Below are 19,389 nucleotides of genomic sequence, written 5' to 3'. Positions count from 1 at the left end.
CATTTCAATACCTTTTAAAAAAATAGAGAGTTCACTTTAGCAGCATTTTTGTTGTATAGGACAACAGTGCTACTAAGTTTGATATGACACATTTGACATTTTTCTATAACAAAAAGGCATACAGAAGAAAGCATCAAATGTTTGCCTTAGGAATCCCCAATGTTGCATGACTGACCATCTCATTTGCCAGGTATTGATGGATTACCAGAATGCAAGACTTTCAGAACTGGTACTTGGTTCTTCAGAGGAAATTGGTAAAGCTAATACAATTACTTTTCCAGAGCTGTATGCCTACCCTAGACTCTCAGATTTGAAAACTCGTGGTTGAGAGTGGACAGTTTGAAACAAACACCGAGGAAATGAAAAGGCATTTTCGGAGAGACTCCCCCACATTTCTCTCTGTGACCTTCCGGGTACCTCTGGCCCACCAAGGCCCCCATGGAATCCATTTTCCTGCTGGCTTCTGCCTCTGCATTTTTGTGCACGTGAGAGAGTCCAACAGTGGGTGGTTATTGACTTTATAAGAACGGAATGACTGCTGCCCAGAATCTGAGGCTTATTGATGTCATTGCACACTGTTTTTTCTTTGTAGAAGGTGTAACAATAGCAGCAGTATGTGCTAAGTAGAGTCTAGGGACAGGGCCACAAAACCTTTCTGGTTGGTGAGAGGTGGGTTAACAGATTATCAGAAGCCTAGAGTAAGCAGGAAAAGCATACAACCTCTTCTTTTTATGGAGGCTTTGTGGTTTAGTGTTTGAATAAAGAGCAGTGAGCTGGATTCATTACCATTTGGGAACCATGTGGGAAAAATGGTCATTTAATTGTCAAGATAGAAAAAGAGAACCAAAAATTACCTTTTTAAATTCTAGAAGCCCGATAGAGAAAGGCTCAGCCCCATTCAGAGAAAAAAGTGCTCATGACCAAGCTCAGCCCCATGAAATACTGACAGATGGTTATTTTGTGAAGCGTGCCAGAAACTTTCAAATTGGAGCATACGTCAGAAGCACTTACAGATTTTGTTCAACACAGAATCTCCCCCTAAGCTCTTTGGTTTGATAGCTCTAGCACAGAATCTGAGATTTTGCATTTCAAGTTCCTAGCTATTCAAAGTGTGGTGAAAGGACCAGAGACACTAGGAACTCCTGGGAGAAATGCAGACTCTCAGGCCAACCCCAACCGACTTTGTTCTCTGACAAGATTCTGCACTGTGGAATTGCCTCGATCAAGATTATTTAATCAGGGTGCTTATGCTGTTGCTGATCTTTGAAATCAGAATTTATCAACCTCGACTGCACATTAGAATCTTTTGAAGAACTTGAGAAATCTCCTGCCTAGAACCTAGCCAAAGCCAATTAAATTCAGAAACTTTGGGGAGCAGTTTTCAGTGCTTTGAAATTTCCCAAATGAATTCAATATGAGAATTTCTGTTTTAAACACAGCCAGTTTTCATGTTGTTAGCTTAGCAAAATAAGTCAAAGCAAACTGATGGAAAGAACATCCCAGGCTTTAAGTGCTATACCAAAAAAAAAAAGAAAGAAAGAAAGAAAAAAGAAAAATCTGTTTACCTGCTCCACTTACTATATTAAGATTGAAATTTTGAATTATCTTGTATTGCTCCACTTAAATATTGTAAGAATATTTCCAAATTTCCAGAGATTTGCTTTCAATATTCACTATAACCATTTGCCTTTCTCTTGTTAATGGTCTGATCTGAGGCTTATGACTCCCCGGCTTGTGCTCTTACTTTAAATGCATGGAGGCATGTTATTATTTCTCATATTCATGAATAAAACCAGAAAAACTCATAAAAACCAAAAAGGAAAACATGCTGAGCACAGCTTACACTGAAAGAACTCAAGAACAAATTCATGCTTAAAGTTGCAATACTGAAAGGTTCTATGGACAAATGGTGAATGATCAGAAAGCATCAAAAGTAGCTGAAAAGAGCACACAGAGTCACTTTATCAAGAAGAACGAGCAGGCATTCCTTCATTTCAGGGGCAGCACGTGAACAAGCACCAATTGTGCTGAAAGAGAAGCTCAAGCTGCAATGGAAGCACTGGCTAAAAACAAGGCTCCTGGACTTGATGGAACACCAACTGAAGTGCTTCCATAAGACGACGAAGCCCTGAAAGCACACACTTCTCTGGGCCAGGACATTTGGATGATAACTGCTACTTGACCAACTGACTGGAAAAGATCCATATTTGTACCACTCCAAAGAAAGGTGACTCAACAGACACACAATGATAGAGCCATAACATTGATATCACATGCAAACGACATTTTACTGAAGAATGCCTCCTAAAAGATTGCAGCCATCCATTGAGGGGAGCTTCCAGAGATTCAAGGCCAGGTTCAGAAGAGGACATGAAACAAGTGATTTCATTAATGATGTCATAGATATCTTGGCTGTAAGCAGAAAATACACAAAAGGTGCTAATTTGTGTTTTGTTGACTATACAAAGGCATTCAACTCTGTGGATCCTAACAAACTACGAGTAACCTTGAGAGGAATGGGAATTCCAGAACACTTGACTGTCGTTATTCAGATCTTGTACATTGGTTGGGGGGAAGTTGTGTAAACAGAAAAAGGGAATACCATATGGTTTAAGAACAGGAAAGGTGTGCATCAGGGTGTCATGTTCACTCTGTATGCTGAGCATGTAATCAGAGAAGCTGGGTTGTACAAAGAAGAATGTGACATCGGAATTGGAGGAAGACGATTTCACCACCTTCTACGCAGATGACACACCTTGCTTGCTGTAAGTAAGGACTTGAAGCACTTGCTCATGAAAGCCAAGAATTGTAGCCTTCAATGTGGTTGCAGCTCACAACTGAACCGATAAGTAACATCATGATCAATGAAGAACAAGTTGAAGTCGTCAAGGATCTCTTTCTTGATGGATCCACAAGCAATGCTCCTGGTATCAGCAGTTATGGTTTCAAAAGATGTTTTCCTTTGAGAGCTAAGGTGTGTCTGCCACAAGCCATGGGATTTTCGATTGCTTTATAAGGACTCATAAATGAAAGTTTGACATAGATTAAGGAAAAGAAGAAATGCATTTGAATTGTGGTGCTAAGTATGAATATTGGAAGTCCGTTGACAGCTAAAAGGACAAAGCAATCTGTCTTGCAAAGAAGTGCAACCAGAATGCTATTTGGAGGCAAGGATGACAAGACTTGTCCTCTATACTTTGGAGATATTCTCAGGAGAAACCAGTCCCTGGAGAAGGACATAATATTTGGTAAAATAGATGGGCAGCGAAAAAGAGGAAGTCCTTCAAGGAGATGGATTGACACAGTGGCTGCAACACTGGGCTCAAGCATAAGAATATTTGTGAAGATGGTGCCGGACCAGGCAGTGTTTCCTTCAGTTGTGCATAATGCTGCTATTGGTTGGAATTTCCTTGATGGAACCTAACACCAGCAATAATAATATTTATTATCAGGGTTAATCAATCTTGATAGTACACAACCTGTATCAGAACCCCTTGTGGATCTTTTTAAAATTGTGGATTCCTCAAGACAACTCAGACTTACAGAGTCAGAACCTTTTGGTTCTGTCCATGGGCCTGTGTTATTTAACAAATAATCTAGATGATTTTGATGCATAATATAGTCAGGGAACTTCTGACTTAAAAATGCTGTTACATCCCCCTCACCAGCTTAGTTTAATTGCTATTAAACATAGTATATAAGAAATGTTTACTTCCGTCCCAAAATAAATAACATCTCAATGAATGAGCATTCAGCTCATGCTGGGGAATGAAATCCAGGCCCATATCAAGACCTATGTCAATACAAGACCATAGCTGCTCAGTCTTTCCCAGGCTCTGAGACACTGAACTGCTAACTGGAAGATCAGCCATTCAGCTGTTCAAACCTGCCAGTCATTCTCCAGGAAAAAGAATATCATGATCTTATACCAAATTTCAGCCTGGGAAACCTGGAGTGGTTCTCAACCTTCCTAATGACGTGACTCTTTAATACAGTTCCTCATGTTGTGGTGACCCCCCCAACCATAAAGTTATTTTCATTGATACTTTAGAACTGTAATTTTGCACTGTTATGAATTGGGCGACCCCTGTCAGAGGGTCACTCGACCTCAAAAGGGGTCGCAACCCACAGGTTGAGAATGGCTGCTGGGGACACCATGAATTGGAATCAACTTAGTGGCCCTGGGTTTGGAGTTGTTCAGACTTGGGCTTCTTGCCATCTCTGTAGTTAAGTCCATGGGGAAATAGGCCGTGTTATTTATCTTTCCTTTGATATGGGAGGGAAAACCCTAGAGAGCTCTATCTTTACAATTTATGTAGATTCTTGAGCTGTGTAATTTTTCCTCTTAGGGAAAAAAAGAGAGCCCCATTTTTGAAAGAAAATTTCCCCCCTTCACTGACCCCCAGTGCTAAAGGGGGTAGCATTGGACAAACAGTGCAGGAATTGTGTCCACTCTGATCCCCCGCACCCCCGACACACACACACACACACACACACACACACACACACACGGAGCAAAGCGACAAAGTTCCCAAGGAATCCTGAAAATGGACTTCAGACTCAGAGGGCAGGGCTCGGCACCTCATCAGACTCAAACAGAAAACAGACATAAGGGTCAGCAGACAGGTCTGGAGCTATTTATAAGCCCTTTTCTCTTTTTCTTCTTTTTCTTTCATGTCTACCTATGCAAGATAGGCAAGATGAACAATCCCAAGGATTGTTCAATGGGACCAACGGTGCAGAGAGGAAACAGGGCAGAGGGGAAAGTGGTGGAAAGGGAGGTGGGAGCTAAAAAAAACCAGGGATAAGGAAACAACAAAAGATCTCAAATCAATGGTGATGAGGGTATAAAATGCCTGGTGGTGTTCAATCAAGAGCAATGTAGTCGTGAGGAATTACTGAGAGATGAACGGTCGAACATGATAGTGGGACAGGAAGAAAGTAAAAGGAAATAGAGAAAAGAACTAGGAGACAGAAGACATTCATTGAGGTATAAATCTAGGAATGCATATATGTAAATGTATTAATATATAAAGATATGGATATAGGCATGTATAAATATATCTCAGTTTTAAGGTAGAAGACGGATATTGGGCGTCTAACTCAAGTCCTACTCCACGCAAGAACACATTGTTCTAATAACCTGATATTCTGTGATGCTCACCTTCCCGACGCAATCACTGAACAAAAAATGGGTGCATAAACTAAGGTGGTGAATAAAGCTGATGGTGCCTGACTATTAAAAGATATAGCATCTGGGGTCTTAACTTAAATGCTTGATGTGAACAAGTGGCCATCTAGTGGGGAAGCAACAAAGTCCACATGGAAGAAGTACCCCAGTCTGTGTAAACATGAGGTGTCAAAGGGATCAGGTATCAGGCATTAGAAAACCCAAAACAATCATACCAATACAAATGAGGGGGGTTGGGAGTAGAGATACAAAGCCCATCTGTTGACAATGGACAGCCCCTCATAGAAGATCACAAGGAAGGGATGAGTCAGCCAGGGTGCAGTAGAGCATCAACAAAACCCACAACATTCCTTTAGTTTTTTAATGCTTCCTCTCGGCTACTATTATGATCCCAGTTCTATCTTACAAATCAGGCTAGACAGTATCTACACTGGTATAGATAAAGGCTCTTGACACATGGAATCCAGATAACAAAACCCCACCCCCACCCCCCGGAACAGTAGTGGGAGTAGTGATACCGTGAGGGTAGGGAGAAGGAGGAGGAGAAGAGGGAGAAAGGGGAAATGATTGCAAGGTTCAATGTCTTCCCCACTCCATTCCCCCATCCCCACTCCAGGGGGATGAACAACAGGAACGTGGGTGAAGGGAGACAGTGAACAGTGTAAGACATGAAAACAATAATTTATAATTTAGCACGGGTTCTCCTGGGAGTGGGGGGATGGAAAGAAAGAGGAGTTGATACCAAGGGCTCAAGTAGAAAGACAAAGTTGATGGCAACATATGTACAAATGTGCTTGATACAATTAATGTGCAGATTGTTATAAGCTGTAAGAGCCCCCAATAAATCAATTTATTAAGCAAGCAAGAAAGAAAGACAATTTCACAGTAATTAGAAAAGAAACAAGCCACACAAATACAAAATTTGCTTCTTTTTTCACACATTTCGTAGGGGAGATTTTTTAATATAGCCCTGAAGTTTCAAATTAGCTCATCAGCAGTTGCAAGTAGTGACAGCACCCAACCACTTTTGTGCCTTCACATGGAAAGGTTCCCACTCTGGCTGTTGCCTTTGTCCTACTCCCTGTAGAGCAAGCTCCATGTGGAGCACAGGAGGCCTTCATCGCTCTGTCTGTGTCCCTTATTATAAAATGATCTAGCTTCACTAAGGACAGGTTCCTCTGTGAAACCCCAAACATGGCTTTGATAGGACTTTTCATTCTGCAAATGCCGTCAATGTGCGAAATCAGAGTAAGTTTGTATGAAAACATCAGGCGGCTGCTGAGGAGAGTGAGCTGTGAACTGGAGGATGGAATCCAGCCATTGGAACACTCTCAGGAAAGCTGGCTCCGTTTCCATCACACCACGTGCTGGTGGCAGCTTCTGTGGAAGCAGCAGCTGAAGCATTTGCTCCAGTTGCTATTTGAAAACAAGCCTGCTGACAAACAGGGACAGTCCAGTTTGCCTTTCTACAACTTTGACATTCAGCCAGTTAAGTTTGGCTAGGGGCCCATTTAAATAGTGATACAAATTTCACTGGAAGATTTAAGAGAACCTCTAATAAAGACCAAAAAGTGAGCCTCTGCTAACTAGGGAGATATACATAGCTATAGATATCAGAGACTAAAGCTCTGGCGGTCGAATGTTTGAGCTTTTAACAGTTAACTGAAGGGCGAACAGTTTGGCGTGGAGAGCAGTTCATACCCACCAACCACTCTGTGAGATTAAAACAACAATAAAAACATAACAAAATTCCCAGAGTCAGTGACTACTCATAGCGATGCTGTAGTAATTTCCCTGTGAGTTTCCGAGACCTCTTTAAGGTAGGAAAAACCCTGTCTTTCTCCTCCGTGGGATAAAGGTACAGCTATTTGCTTCTGTAAAGACTGACAGACTTAGAAAAACATTCTAGTTTGTCCTTTAAGTTTTCTCTGATGCCAAATTTACTACTCAAGGCCAATTGGCTTTTGGTTTGGGTTATTGGAGAGATGTGAGTGAGACAAGAGCTGGCCCCTGATAAAAGGTGACAGAAGATAAGGTTCTCTTAGACACTTTCCTGGCAATACCACACGCACCCGGAGGGAAATTTTCAAAGAATAACACTAAGAGCCAGAAGTAGAATAAAGGAGTAATAGTACCAATCTATATTATTGCAACTAACATTGCCCATGGGTCAATATCCAATATGTAGTTAAGCCCTGAGGACTCTAGGAAACTTTGGCCTTCATCTCCACTTGTTTTTCTCTATATAGTTGAGGGTTGAATCATTATGTAGTGAATGAACACATATTTTGGAATCAAATTTGGGTTGGACTCCTGCTTCTACCTACCTAAATGTGAAGGTGGCTGCTAACTTTTGTGTGTCACAATACCCTAAGCTATTAAATGGTCACAATAATGCTATCCACTCTATTTTAGTTGTAATAAATGGCATTGTGGTCTGTACATAGCCCATCTGGACTTCCATTCCACAATCGCTGATATTATTGAGCTTTGGAAATTTGAAATCATTATCCCTGAGCATAACTCAGTCTATGCTAACTAATACAGACAATGATATCCGAAGTTGGGGGCAATTATAAACAAAAACGAAAATACTGGAGTATTGATTACATATTAATAACACTTCCTACTTACAGTTTAGGGGCCTATCTTCCAAGTAAGATTTCAAGATTGATATGCAGCTCCGTGACAGATACAGAGCAAGTGCTCGGCTGCTAACCGTAGGGTCTACAGTTTGAATGCACCAACTATACTGCAGGAGGAGGTTGCAATCCATGTAAAGACTTACAACCTTAGCAAATCTATAGGCAGTTCAACTCTCACCTATAGGGGCACTATGAGTTGGAGTGGGCGTAACCTGGGTAGCAATGTGTTTGGGTTTGGGATTTTATTCACCTTATATTTTCTACCCATTTTTGTTTTGATAACCATATTATATTTGTTCTCTCTTTTTATACCACTGCATGCTTTGCATACTGGGTATATGAATAATAACTCCTCATAATTTCATCCGTTGAGGGGTAGCATGCAGCTTTACAGTGAGGAAAATCGCCCCGTTTTGACATTCTGTTGTGTAGAAAGAGACTGAATGGACTTCGGTCTGTCTGCCTTAGCTGGTGGTATGGACTGACTATTTCGTGAGTTGTCGCTTGTATTGCCTTTCACTGATTTTCTCTGCAGGAGGGTTATACACCATACAGTACTGAGGGTGAACATGTGCGTGACATTTGAGCTGAGTAATGCATGTTCTGCCTGAACAAAGCCAACAGATCACTGTCTATATCTCTATTCCCTCTACTATGTTCCAGCTAGACGGTTCCCTTTAAATCAAAATTCTGGAATGACTTAATATGCAGAAGATCCATAGATCACCTACACATTATCTATAACATAAGCAAAAAATATTTGTACCTAACAAAGCTTTGGTTCTTTTACTACTTCAGTGTTGCCTAGATTGTAATCATATAGCAGTTGAGGTAATTATGAATATTAAATACAATATTTAGCAGTACGGGTTCAATACATTTTATTAGGATCAAATGGTTGTTGTTAGGTGCCTTTGAGTCTGTTTTCATTCCTAATGACCCATGCATGACAGAATAAAACACTGCCTGTTTCCGTGGCATCCCCACAATTGTTCTTATGTTTGAGCTCATTGTAGTCACACCCACGGTGGCAATCCATCTTGTCAAAGGTCTTTCTCCTTTTTTGCTTACACTCTACTTTACCAAGTATGATCTTTCCTGATAGCATTCCCAAAGTACATGAGACAAAATCTCACCATCCTTGCCTCTAAGGAGCATTCTGGTGTTACCTCTTCCAAGACAGATGTGTTGATTCTTTTGGCCGTCCACGGTACTTTCACTAGACTTCCCCAGCACCATTGTTCAAGTGCACCAGGTCCTTCTTCAGTCTTCATAATCCAGTGTCCATTTTCAGATGCATCTGAGATGATTGGAAACACCATGGCTTAGATCAGACACACCTTAGTCCTCAAAGTAACATCCTTGCTTTTTGTGTTAGTCTGGGTTGACAAGAGAAACAAATTCATAAACATACAAATCTGTACAAGAAAGAGTTTTATATAAAGGTTAATTGTACATTGAGAAAGGATCCCAACCCAGTCTAGTACAAGGCCATAAGTCTGATATTAGCCCATATGTCTGATACCAATCTGTAAAGCCCTTTTCAGACTCACGAAACACATGCAATGTCACTGAATACAGGAGGATCACAGGCCAGTAGGTAGAAAGTCTTTGGATCCAGTGGCGTTGTAAGCATTTCAGCACTGGCAGGGGTCTTCATGTGGCTCATCAGTTCCGAGGCCATGGGGTCTTTCAGCATAGGGCCAAGTGTCTTGTCAGTGGTGTCTCCAAGGGATTGAGCAGAGAGAGTGAGAGAGAACCAGTCTCCTACCATCGAGGAGGAAATCCAGGAATTCTCAGAATTTTCAGGAGAAGGCCATGCCCACACCGATGCCTCACTGACTATGATCCGATTGACAGACTAGATTTCACCCCTTCACTCTTAATCCTATCAAGTCCCCAACTGACATCAGATTATGTAACTACCACACTTTTCAACCATTTAAAGAGGTCTTGCGCAGATTTACCCAATGAAATGTGTTGTTGGATCTCTTGACGCTGCTTCATGAGCATTGATTGTGGTTTCAAGCAAGATGAAATCCTTAACACTTTTTTTTTTGCTTATCGTTATCTTGGTTTCATTGTAAGACTTTTGGTTTTCTTCACATTGAGTTGTCATCCACATTGAAGGCAACCATCCCTGATCTTCATCAGCAAGGGCTTTAAGCCTCTCTCGCTTTCATCGGCATGTCCAATCCAGATGCCACATTCTTCTTCACATAATTCAGCTTCTCTGATGATTTGCTCAGCATACAGATTGAATAAGTATGATAAGAGGGCACAACCCTGATGCACACTTTTCCTAATTTTAATCCTTATAGTATTCCCTTGGTCTCTTTGAACAACTCCCTCCTGATACACATAGAAGTTCCACATGAATGCAATGAATTGTTCTAGAATTCCCATTTTTCTCAACATTGTCCACAGTTTGTTATGATCCACAGAATTGGATGTCTTTGCACAGTCAATAAAACACCAGTATCCATCTTTCGGGTATTATCTGCTTTCAGCCGAGAGCCATATGTCATCAGCAATGATATCACTTGTTCCATGTTCTCTTCTGAAATTGGCCTTCAATTCTAGTAATCCATGTTAATGTGCTGCTACAAACATTGTGGGATGATCTTCGGCAACATTTTACTTACATGCGATCTTAATTATGTTCTATAATTTTAAAATACTGTTAGGTCACTTCTCTTTGAAATGGATATAAATATGGATCTTTCCCTGTCAGTTGGCCATGTATCTGTCTTCCAATTTTCTAGAATGTATGCCTTCACTCATGTATGAGTGAAAGTTTCCAGTGTTTCATCAGCTGGTTGAAACATTTCAGTTAGTATCCCATCAATTCCTGGAGCCTTGTTTTGGCTAATGCTCTCAGTGCACCTTGAACTTATTCCTTTAGTACCACTAATTATTGATCATATACTGCCTCTTGAAAGGGTGGAATGCTGGCTAATGCATTTTGATACAGTAACTGCATTCTTTTCATCTTTAGATGCTTCCTGCATCATTCAATATTTTTCCCATAGAATATTTCATATTATAACTTGAGGCTTGAAAGTTTTCACTAGTTATTTCAGTTTAAAATGCTCTGAGAATATTCTTCCCTTTTGGTTTTCTAACCCTAGATTTGCACCTTTTACTATTATATTTTATTTTGTCTCCTCAAGCTGCCGTTAGAAAATTTCAGTCTCTGCTGACATCCACTCGATCTTTTCTTTTGTTCTCTCTTTTTAATGACTGTATGTTTCCTTCATGAATGATGTTCTTAATGTCATCCCACACCTCATCTGATCTTCCATCATGTGTATTCTACATGTCATCTATTCTTGAGATGGCCATGAAATTCAGGTGGGCTAGGCTCAGGGTTGTACTTTGGCTCTCATGGACATGCTTTCTTTCAGCCTCAACCTGAACTTACATAGAGAATTGATGGTCTGTTCCACAGTCATTCTTGAGCTGCTGCCATTGAGCTTCTCCACATTCTCTTCTCACAAATGTAGTCAGTTTGATTTCTGTGCATCCCGTCTGGAGAAGTCCACAGATTTTGTATTGTCGAGATGAAGACGTAGTAGATCTTGCAAAATTTTATCATGGGTGATTTCTGTCACTCGGGTCATATTTTCCAAACATAATCCAAATATAACCTTCATTTTCATTCCAAATGTCAATAATTAGTAATGTATCTTGATTATATGTTTGATCAATTTTAGATTGAAGATATTGATAGTCTTCTTTAATTTATTGCACTAGCTTTAGGGGTTAGTGCATAAACTTGGATAGTAATTGTATTGTTGGTTTCCTTGTAGATAGATAGGTAATATCCTATCACAGAGATCATTGTGCCTCCAGATTGATCTTGAAATGTCCTTTTTTGAAAATGAATGTTATGTCATTCTCTTGAATATTTCATTCATGGAATAGTAAAGTATGTAATTTTATGATTCAAAATGTCAATACCCATCCATTTGAGCTCACTAACACTTAGAATATAGATCTTTATGTGTTCTATTTAATTTTTAAACATCTATTTAATTTTTGACACCTTCAAATTTTCCTAGATTTATAGTTTGTTCATTATAAGTTCCAACTGTTAATTGATGTATGCTGTTTTTCCTCATGTTGAATCAGGCCTCATCAGCAAATGAAAGTCCCCCAAAGCTTTTTTCCACAAGTCACTCAAGCCACATCATTATGGTCAACTCTACTCTAGAATGCAACTCTTAGTCACATTCCGCGTGCCTTTTTACTTGGGAGTTCATCATCTGGCACTATCTGTGACAATGTTCTGCATTTATTCATGATGTTTCCTGTATCTGTCAATGTTTTGATATTATCTATATGGTATTCAGTGACTAATTCCTTTGAAATGAGCAGTCTATTCCTTCTTCATAGTCTGTTCTTAGCCTGAATAGAATTTAGTGCTGAAACCTGCTCACTTTGAATGACCCTCCTGATATCTGAGATACCAGTGACATAGCTTCCTGGATCACAGTTACAGTAATCAGCACAGTTCAAACTGACAGATAAGTGGGGGGAATAAATTGGAGGTGTCACTTTTAACCAGTCATGAGTGAGTATAAATCTATGTCATCTAAGCTTCTCAAATCCTCTTCATAATTTGCTTCTTATCTAAGACCTAAAAACAAATACACCCTTGGTAATTCATATTGAGAATATATGTATTCTTCAAGCAAAGTTTGGGTTATTTTTTTCAATCATGTTGGAAACAATGAAAATTTCATGGAAATGATAAAAACTATAGTAATGAATCATGGCGATTTTGCCTTATAATTTTAATGTACTAAACTAGGTGCATGAAATATCATGTACGTATAGCAAAAAGAAAATAATAATAAAATAAAAAAATTATAGGCTTTCCTCTGGAACATTAGTTTTTCTTTGAAATTTGGAAACTATCATGGATACAATTAGGTAAGTACCTGAGAATGGTTAATACGATTTAGAGGTATTTCTACATTAGGGGATCCCTAAGACCTTGACCAAACTGAATAGATTTCACATTCCTAATTGTCTCCATATCTAAAATGACAGTTAATGTATTGCTACTGGCAGAAATGTGATAAATAAGTGAGAATCTGTGTAAAGGGTCTAACAAAACAATTGGCATATAGTTAACACTCAATTAGACTATAAATTTTTAAACAACAAAAATAAATTTCTTATGTTGAATTGATAAATATTTTTGTTGCTGTTTTATTTATTTGTTGTGTCATTTATTTATTTAGCTTTGTTTTTTAATGTAAACCAATAATGAGCTCATTCTCCTTGCTCTGAAGGTCAGCCCTACTAGGGATTATAACATTTTCTCAAGACAAACTGTCCTGGATTTCTACAACTAAAAACAGCCTACCCTATAAAAATGAGAGTTTGTAAATGATTGGGTAATGATAAGAAGGCTTGATGTGTGATATTTCAATTTCAGGAAAAAAATTATTTTCACGTTGTCCCCTGGGTCTTTGAAGCAAGCATATTTGGACAACCTACCTGAGTTATAGCCCTTTTGATATAGTTTAAATCATCATCACTCACAAAGCCAGAAACCATGACTTACAGGATTCAGACTTGGACAAATAATGTCCCATTAAATTTGAAATGTTTGGCCTCCCTCATGCTCTGTGATCCTATATATGTCATTTAACTTCAGGATACTTTTATTTTATATATTTATTTTTTGCATCATCGGCTTTTCTTCCTCTCACATTTGTGTTTGGAAACAAAAGTAAGCAGGGAAAAAAAAGAACACAAAACATCTTGCAAAATCTTTAGTGAGTATTGACATTATTAAATACTTTAAATAATTCTTTAAAGAAACAGGATAATTAGTGTTCTAAATAGATGTAAAAATTAGTTTACTAAAAGGATGTGTACTTTTAAGGCACACAAATAGGAGTGTAGGTTGTGCAATGCTAGTTTGGTTGGACATTATAAATGTTCCATTATATTTTTACTTCTCCAGCCTGATTTTTGGATTATTATTTAATTATTTTTTCAGGTCCTCTTCTGGAGTATAAAACCACTTTATCTTCTGGCTTGATAAGATCTGTCTCATCACACCTTGCCTTTTGTTATTCTGTTTGATTTAGAGCCTTTGTGCCATTGCAGAGTGAATTTGGACTTTTCAGAGTTCACCGGGAATGGCCACGGATGGCTAGTTAAATTAAATGAAGGTTTCAGAGTTATGATATGATGATAATAATTCTGATGGTTGCTAATAGTTAATGACTGTAGATGATATATCAGCTCTGAACTGGCTCCAAGTTTATCTATTTCACTGAATTTCAAAAAGAAACTCTAAGATTGGTTTTGGATGAGATATTGTTGCAACAAACAGGGAAACTAGGGTCATAGAGTTTCTCACAGTTGGAGAAACCAGACTGTACAGCACATTTCTGGATTTAAAAATGGCCATTGGCCTGCAATAGTTTTTGCTTGAAATAATCAAGGAATATCCTCCCTCTCTCTCTCTTTTTAAGAAAAAGCAAAAATTTTGCTTCAATGTTACACACAATGACATTCTTTGTTGTCTTAAAATTGAATAGTTGCTCAACTCAGAGTCTACTGTGATAGGAATAATAAATAAGGGAGTTGGAGGCAAGTAAATGAAAATAGCTGAAATAATTAGACACTTGAGGTTGGAAGCACTGTCATAGGAATTGTGTTCACTACAGCCAGTCTTTGTCCCTGTCTGCCCAAGCTCTTCCCAGGCTGCTTAATGGGAGCACATTGCTCTCTACAAGAGGCCTGGCTTCTCTCTTTGACTAATGATAGGATATACTATACCAAATAAAATATTGGAGATGGTCTTTGTCATCAACATACCCCAAAATTATTGTTACATTTATTGGTACTTTGTCCATCATACCTAAAGATTACTATTATGTTTATCAGTACTAAAATTAGTCAACCACAAAAGGACAAAAATTGTATGAGACTGCTATTGCAAAAAGCCAAAAATATGTTTACACTAACGAACTATTCTTTGATTTTACTAGAGAGAAAAGTACATTGGAGCTAAATTTCAGACTGGAGGGTAGATGCATGTTAATAATGAAGGGCAGGGCAATGACTATACAATAAGAGGCAGATAAGCAAACATGATAGAAGCAAGGCACTTTGAAGAGCGCAAGAATAAAAGCTAACAGAGATAAATGTTGCTTTACACACAACCCTGCAAGTAGACACATGGACGTATGCAATAGAACATACAGTGGCAAATTCATAAAAATGTTTTAGACATAAGCAAACATTTTGAACAATGAGTAACTGGGTCTTGAGGACCAGAACATGTCTAGTCAAATAGCAGGTCAAAGTGGCATAATGTCGTCCTCAGAGACAATATTCTGTATCCTGCTTTGGTGAGTCGGATATAGCTCATGAGTGGCCATTCAAGGTGCAGTGATTGATCGCTCTCTTTTCCAAGTTAAGAAGAGTAAAGGAAGCTGAAGACCCATGCATATGTGTTCAACGGACTGGATTAATTAACCATGAGAACACCACACTCTATAGACCTAAACCCAGAAGAACTAGATGATAACCAGGTACCACTCTGAATTGCTCTGAAAGGAATCATTATCTTAAACTGTCCGGGATAAAGTGGGAGAACAAAGTGGGTAACAAAAACCAGGCTTACTAGTTTGGATAGAGACCTGTGCAAATGTAGAAGACGATGTCCCTTAATCATTCTTCATGTCTGGAAATGAACTAATCCCCTGCATCAGCTTTTAGCTAAACAATCATTCTATAAATGGAACAATAACATCAGGGAGGTCCACATTCCTTAGAAGAATCAACTTTAAAGATCAAAAGAACAACATTTATCCAGGGTTATTAAAGAAGGAGGAATAAAAACAGGAAACACGAAGGAAGTGGTATGAGATCAATGACATGCATTAAGATGTGTATGAATGTTTGATGGAAAGCAGATCTGATGTGGAAATTTTCACCAAATCACAATAAACAGTTTTAAATAAATAAATAACCCCACTATTGCACAATTTGAGGAAGAGTGCATTTATAAGGGCTGGGTCTTAGAAAAGTTATACCTTGTGTCTAATAAAATTTTGAATTGCTAGTGTCCTTCTCTATAATTCCCTTTTACCTTACCTTTTAAATATGCAGCAAATTATTCTTAGGCAATAATAATATTGAGATTGGGTTACTACTGCCTTTAGAAATTAAAAAGAGGATTCTATTTTGTGGGAATCCTTGCAGAGAGTTCTGGAGATTTGGAGACGAGGCAAAGAGATGGTGAGGAAATCTTGCAGGAGTCACACATGAACTCCCCTGGCTACACAAAGAGTGAGACTCCCCTTCCTTACCAACTCAAGGCCAATCGCCACAAGGCAGAGATCAGGCATGCCTTCAGCCTCCACCCCTCTCCAGGCTCTTTTCTTCTCTGCTGGGCTCCGTCAGTTGTGGCAAAGGCCACACAATTCAGATAATACTCCTGATGATGGGGATTTTTCCAGGGAAGCCCACAGGTACTGTTCTTTTGCCTGAAGCATCTCTTTGCTGCTATGCAAGGAAGCATGCCTCTCATGATTCTCAACTTGTCCTGGGGAAGAGAAGCCCATCACTCTTCCTCATGTCTCACTTATCCTCTGCTTGGCTTCATGACCTCAGCTCTGTTCGTTCTTGATTTAAATCATTTTATTGGGAGCTCATATAACATCAAAATACATACATAATCCATTGTGTCAAGCACATTTGTACATTTGTTTCCCTCCTCATTCTCAAAACATTTGCTTTCTGCTTGAGCCCTTGGTATCAGCTCCTCATTTCCCCCCTCCCTTCCCGCTCTCCCATAAACCCTTGATAATTTATAAATTATTATTTTGTCATATCTTATACCATCTGATGTCACCCTTCATTCACTTCTCCCCTGTCTGTCCCCCAGGGAGGTTATATGTAGATCCATGGAATCTGTTTCCCCTTTCTCCCTCATTTTCCCTCCACCCTCCCGGTATCGCTGCTCTCATCACTGGTCCTGAGGGATTCTGTCCTGGATTCCCTGTGTTTCCAGTTGCTATCTGTACCAGTGTACATCCTCTGCTCCAGCCAGTTTTGTAAGGTAGAATTGGGATCATGATAGTGGGGAGGGGGAGGAAGCATTCAAGAACTACAGGAAAATTGCATATTTCATCGTTACTACACTGCACTCTGACTGGCTCATCTCCCCCACCCTCCCGCACCCTTTCTGCAAGGGGATGTCCAATTGCCCACAGATGGGCCCCGGGTCCCCACTGTGTACTCTCCCTCCTTCACAATGATATGATTTTTTTTTTGTCTTCGATACTTGATACCTTATCCCTTCAACCCCTCATGATCTCACAGACTGGTGTGCTCCTTCCATGTGGGCTTTGTAGTTTCTGAGCTAGATTGTCACTTGTTCTGCCCCAGGATCTCAGTGTGATGCCCTCTAGTGCCTATGATGTTCCTCCCACTTCACCTGTGCATCACTGATTTCCATTCTTTCTTTATGGTAACAAGATTCCGCCCTCGCTTTTTGAAATGGCTCTCTTAAACCCAGAGGAATAGCAAAGTGAAAGAGAAAAAAATTCCTTTTATTATTGTTTTACATACCTTACATGCATGGTCCCATCCCACCATTTGAGAGGAGTTACAAAGACATTGATGGAAGAGTCACATTTAAACAATTTCACATTACCACAGGTGTGAAAAAGTGGATGAGAAGACACAGGAGCTGGAGCTTAGAGCATGAGTTGTCAGATGAACACCAAGATATATAAATCTTGGATCAGAAATTCCCAGAGAAACTGAATATATAAAGGTAAGTAAAAAAAACATTACTATAAAATTATAGAATCCTTTATTAAAAATATTTAAATGTGAAGCAATTGTTCCTTCAAATATTTTCTGTCCGGATTTCTCTACTTCTGAAGGTGGTGTTTCCATCTCTCCGAACCAGTGGTTCTCAACTTCCCTAATGCTGTGACTCTTTAATATAGTTCCTCATATGTGGTGACCCACAACCATAAAACTATTTTTGTTGCTACTTCATAACTGTCATTTTTCTACTGTTAATAATGATAATGTAAATATCTGACTTGCAGGATGTATTTTTTTGTTCTTTTTTTTAATTTTAACAATTTATTGGGGCTCATACAATTCTTTTCACAGTTCATACATATACATACATCAATTGTATAAAGCACATCTGTACAGTCTTTGCCCTAATCATTTTTTTCTCTTTTCTTCTTTTACATTTTATTAGTGACTCATACAACTCTTACCACAATCCATACATATACATACATCAATTGTATAAAGCACATCCATACATTCCCTGCCCCAATCATTCTCAAGGCATTTGCTCTCCACTTAAGCCCCTTGCATCCGGTCCTCTTTTTTTCCCCCCCTCCCTCCCCAGTCCCCCCTCCCTCATATGCCCTTGGTAATTTATACATCGTTATTTTGTCATATCTTGCCCTATCCGGAGTCTCCCTTCCCCCCTTCTCTGCTGTCCCTCTCCCAGGGAAGAGGTCACATGTGGATCCTTGTAATCAGTTCCCCCTTTCCAACCCACTCACCCTCCACTCTCCCAGCATCGTCCCTCACACCCTTGGTCCTGAAGGTATCATCCACCCTGGATTCCCTGTACCTCCAACCCTCATATGCACCAGTGTACAGCCTCTGTCCTATCCAGCCCTGCAAGGTAGAATTCGGATCATGGTAGTTGGGGGGAGGAAGCATCCAGGATCTGGGGGAAAGCTGCAGGATGTATTTTCATATTTACAAATTGAACATCATTAAACATAATTAAAGCATAGTGATTAATCACAAAACATTATATAATTATATATTGTGAAGTATTTATGTGTTTTCCGATAGTCTTAGGAGACTCTTGTGAAAGGTTGCGACCCACAGGTTGAGAACTGCTGCTCTAAACCTTCCTTTAAAAAATCTGTGCACCTTGATTGACACTAAATCAAACTATCCGGTTGGCATCATGTGGTAGTTGGTAGGTGCTGTTGAGTTGGTTCTGGCTCACAGTAACCGTGTGTACAACAAAATGAAATGGGACCCCACACCTGCTCACAGGGTTCACATCCTGCAGAGACTCCAAGTGTTCCTTTCAAAAGGTTGTTTGAGATTTGGGAGCAAAAAGAAGTCAGGGGGACAGGGCTGTAATGTGGATTGGGGGGGGGGGGGGTTTCAATGAACTTGTCAGAATGACCCTGGCTACCCTGGAAGAAGGAGCAGGTACATTGTGATGGGGGAAAAAAACTACTTGAAGCAACACTTTCCTGGTCTTTTTCTCACCAATACAGTTTTCAATTTTCTTAAAACCTTAAGCCCTTGTCATTGCCATGCTCTGAGTCCTTACAAAAAAATCTATCATGATTAATACTTTGGCCTCATCCCCAAAAAACAGCTGCCATAAACTTCTGAGCTAACTTCTCTGCCTTCAATTTAACTGGCTCCGCAAATCCCACAGAAGCCACCATTTTGATTGACTGTTTGCTGGAAGGTCCCTCACGAGATTAGGATGAGTGTATCACCGAA

This window comes from Tenrec ecaudatus, chromosome 11 (assembly GCF_050624435.1).
Source record: "Tenrec ecaudatus isolate mTenEca1 chromosome 11, mTenEca1.hap1, whole genome shotgun sequence".
NCBI lineage: Eukaryota > Metazoa > Chordata > Mammalia > Afrosoricida > Tenrecidae > Tenrec > Tenrec ecaudatus.
The sequence above is the reverse complement of the archived record's forward strand: the minus strand, read 5'-3'. Positions refer to the sequence as shown.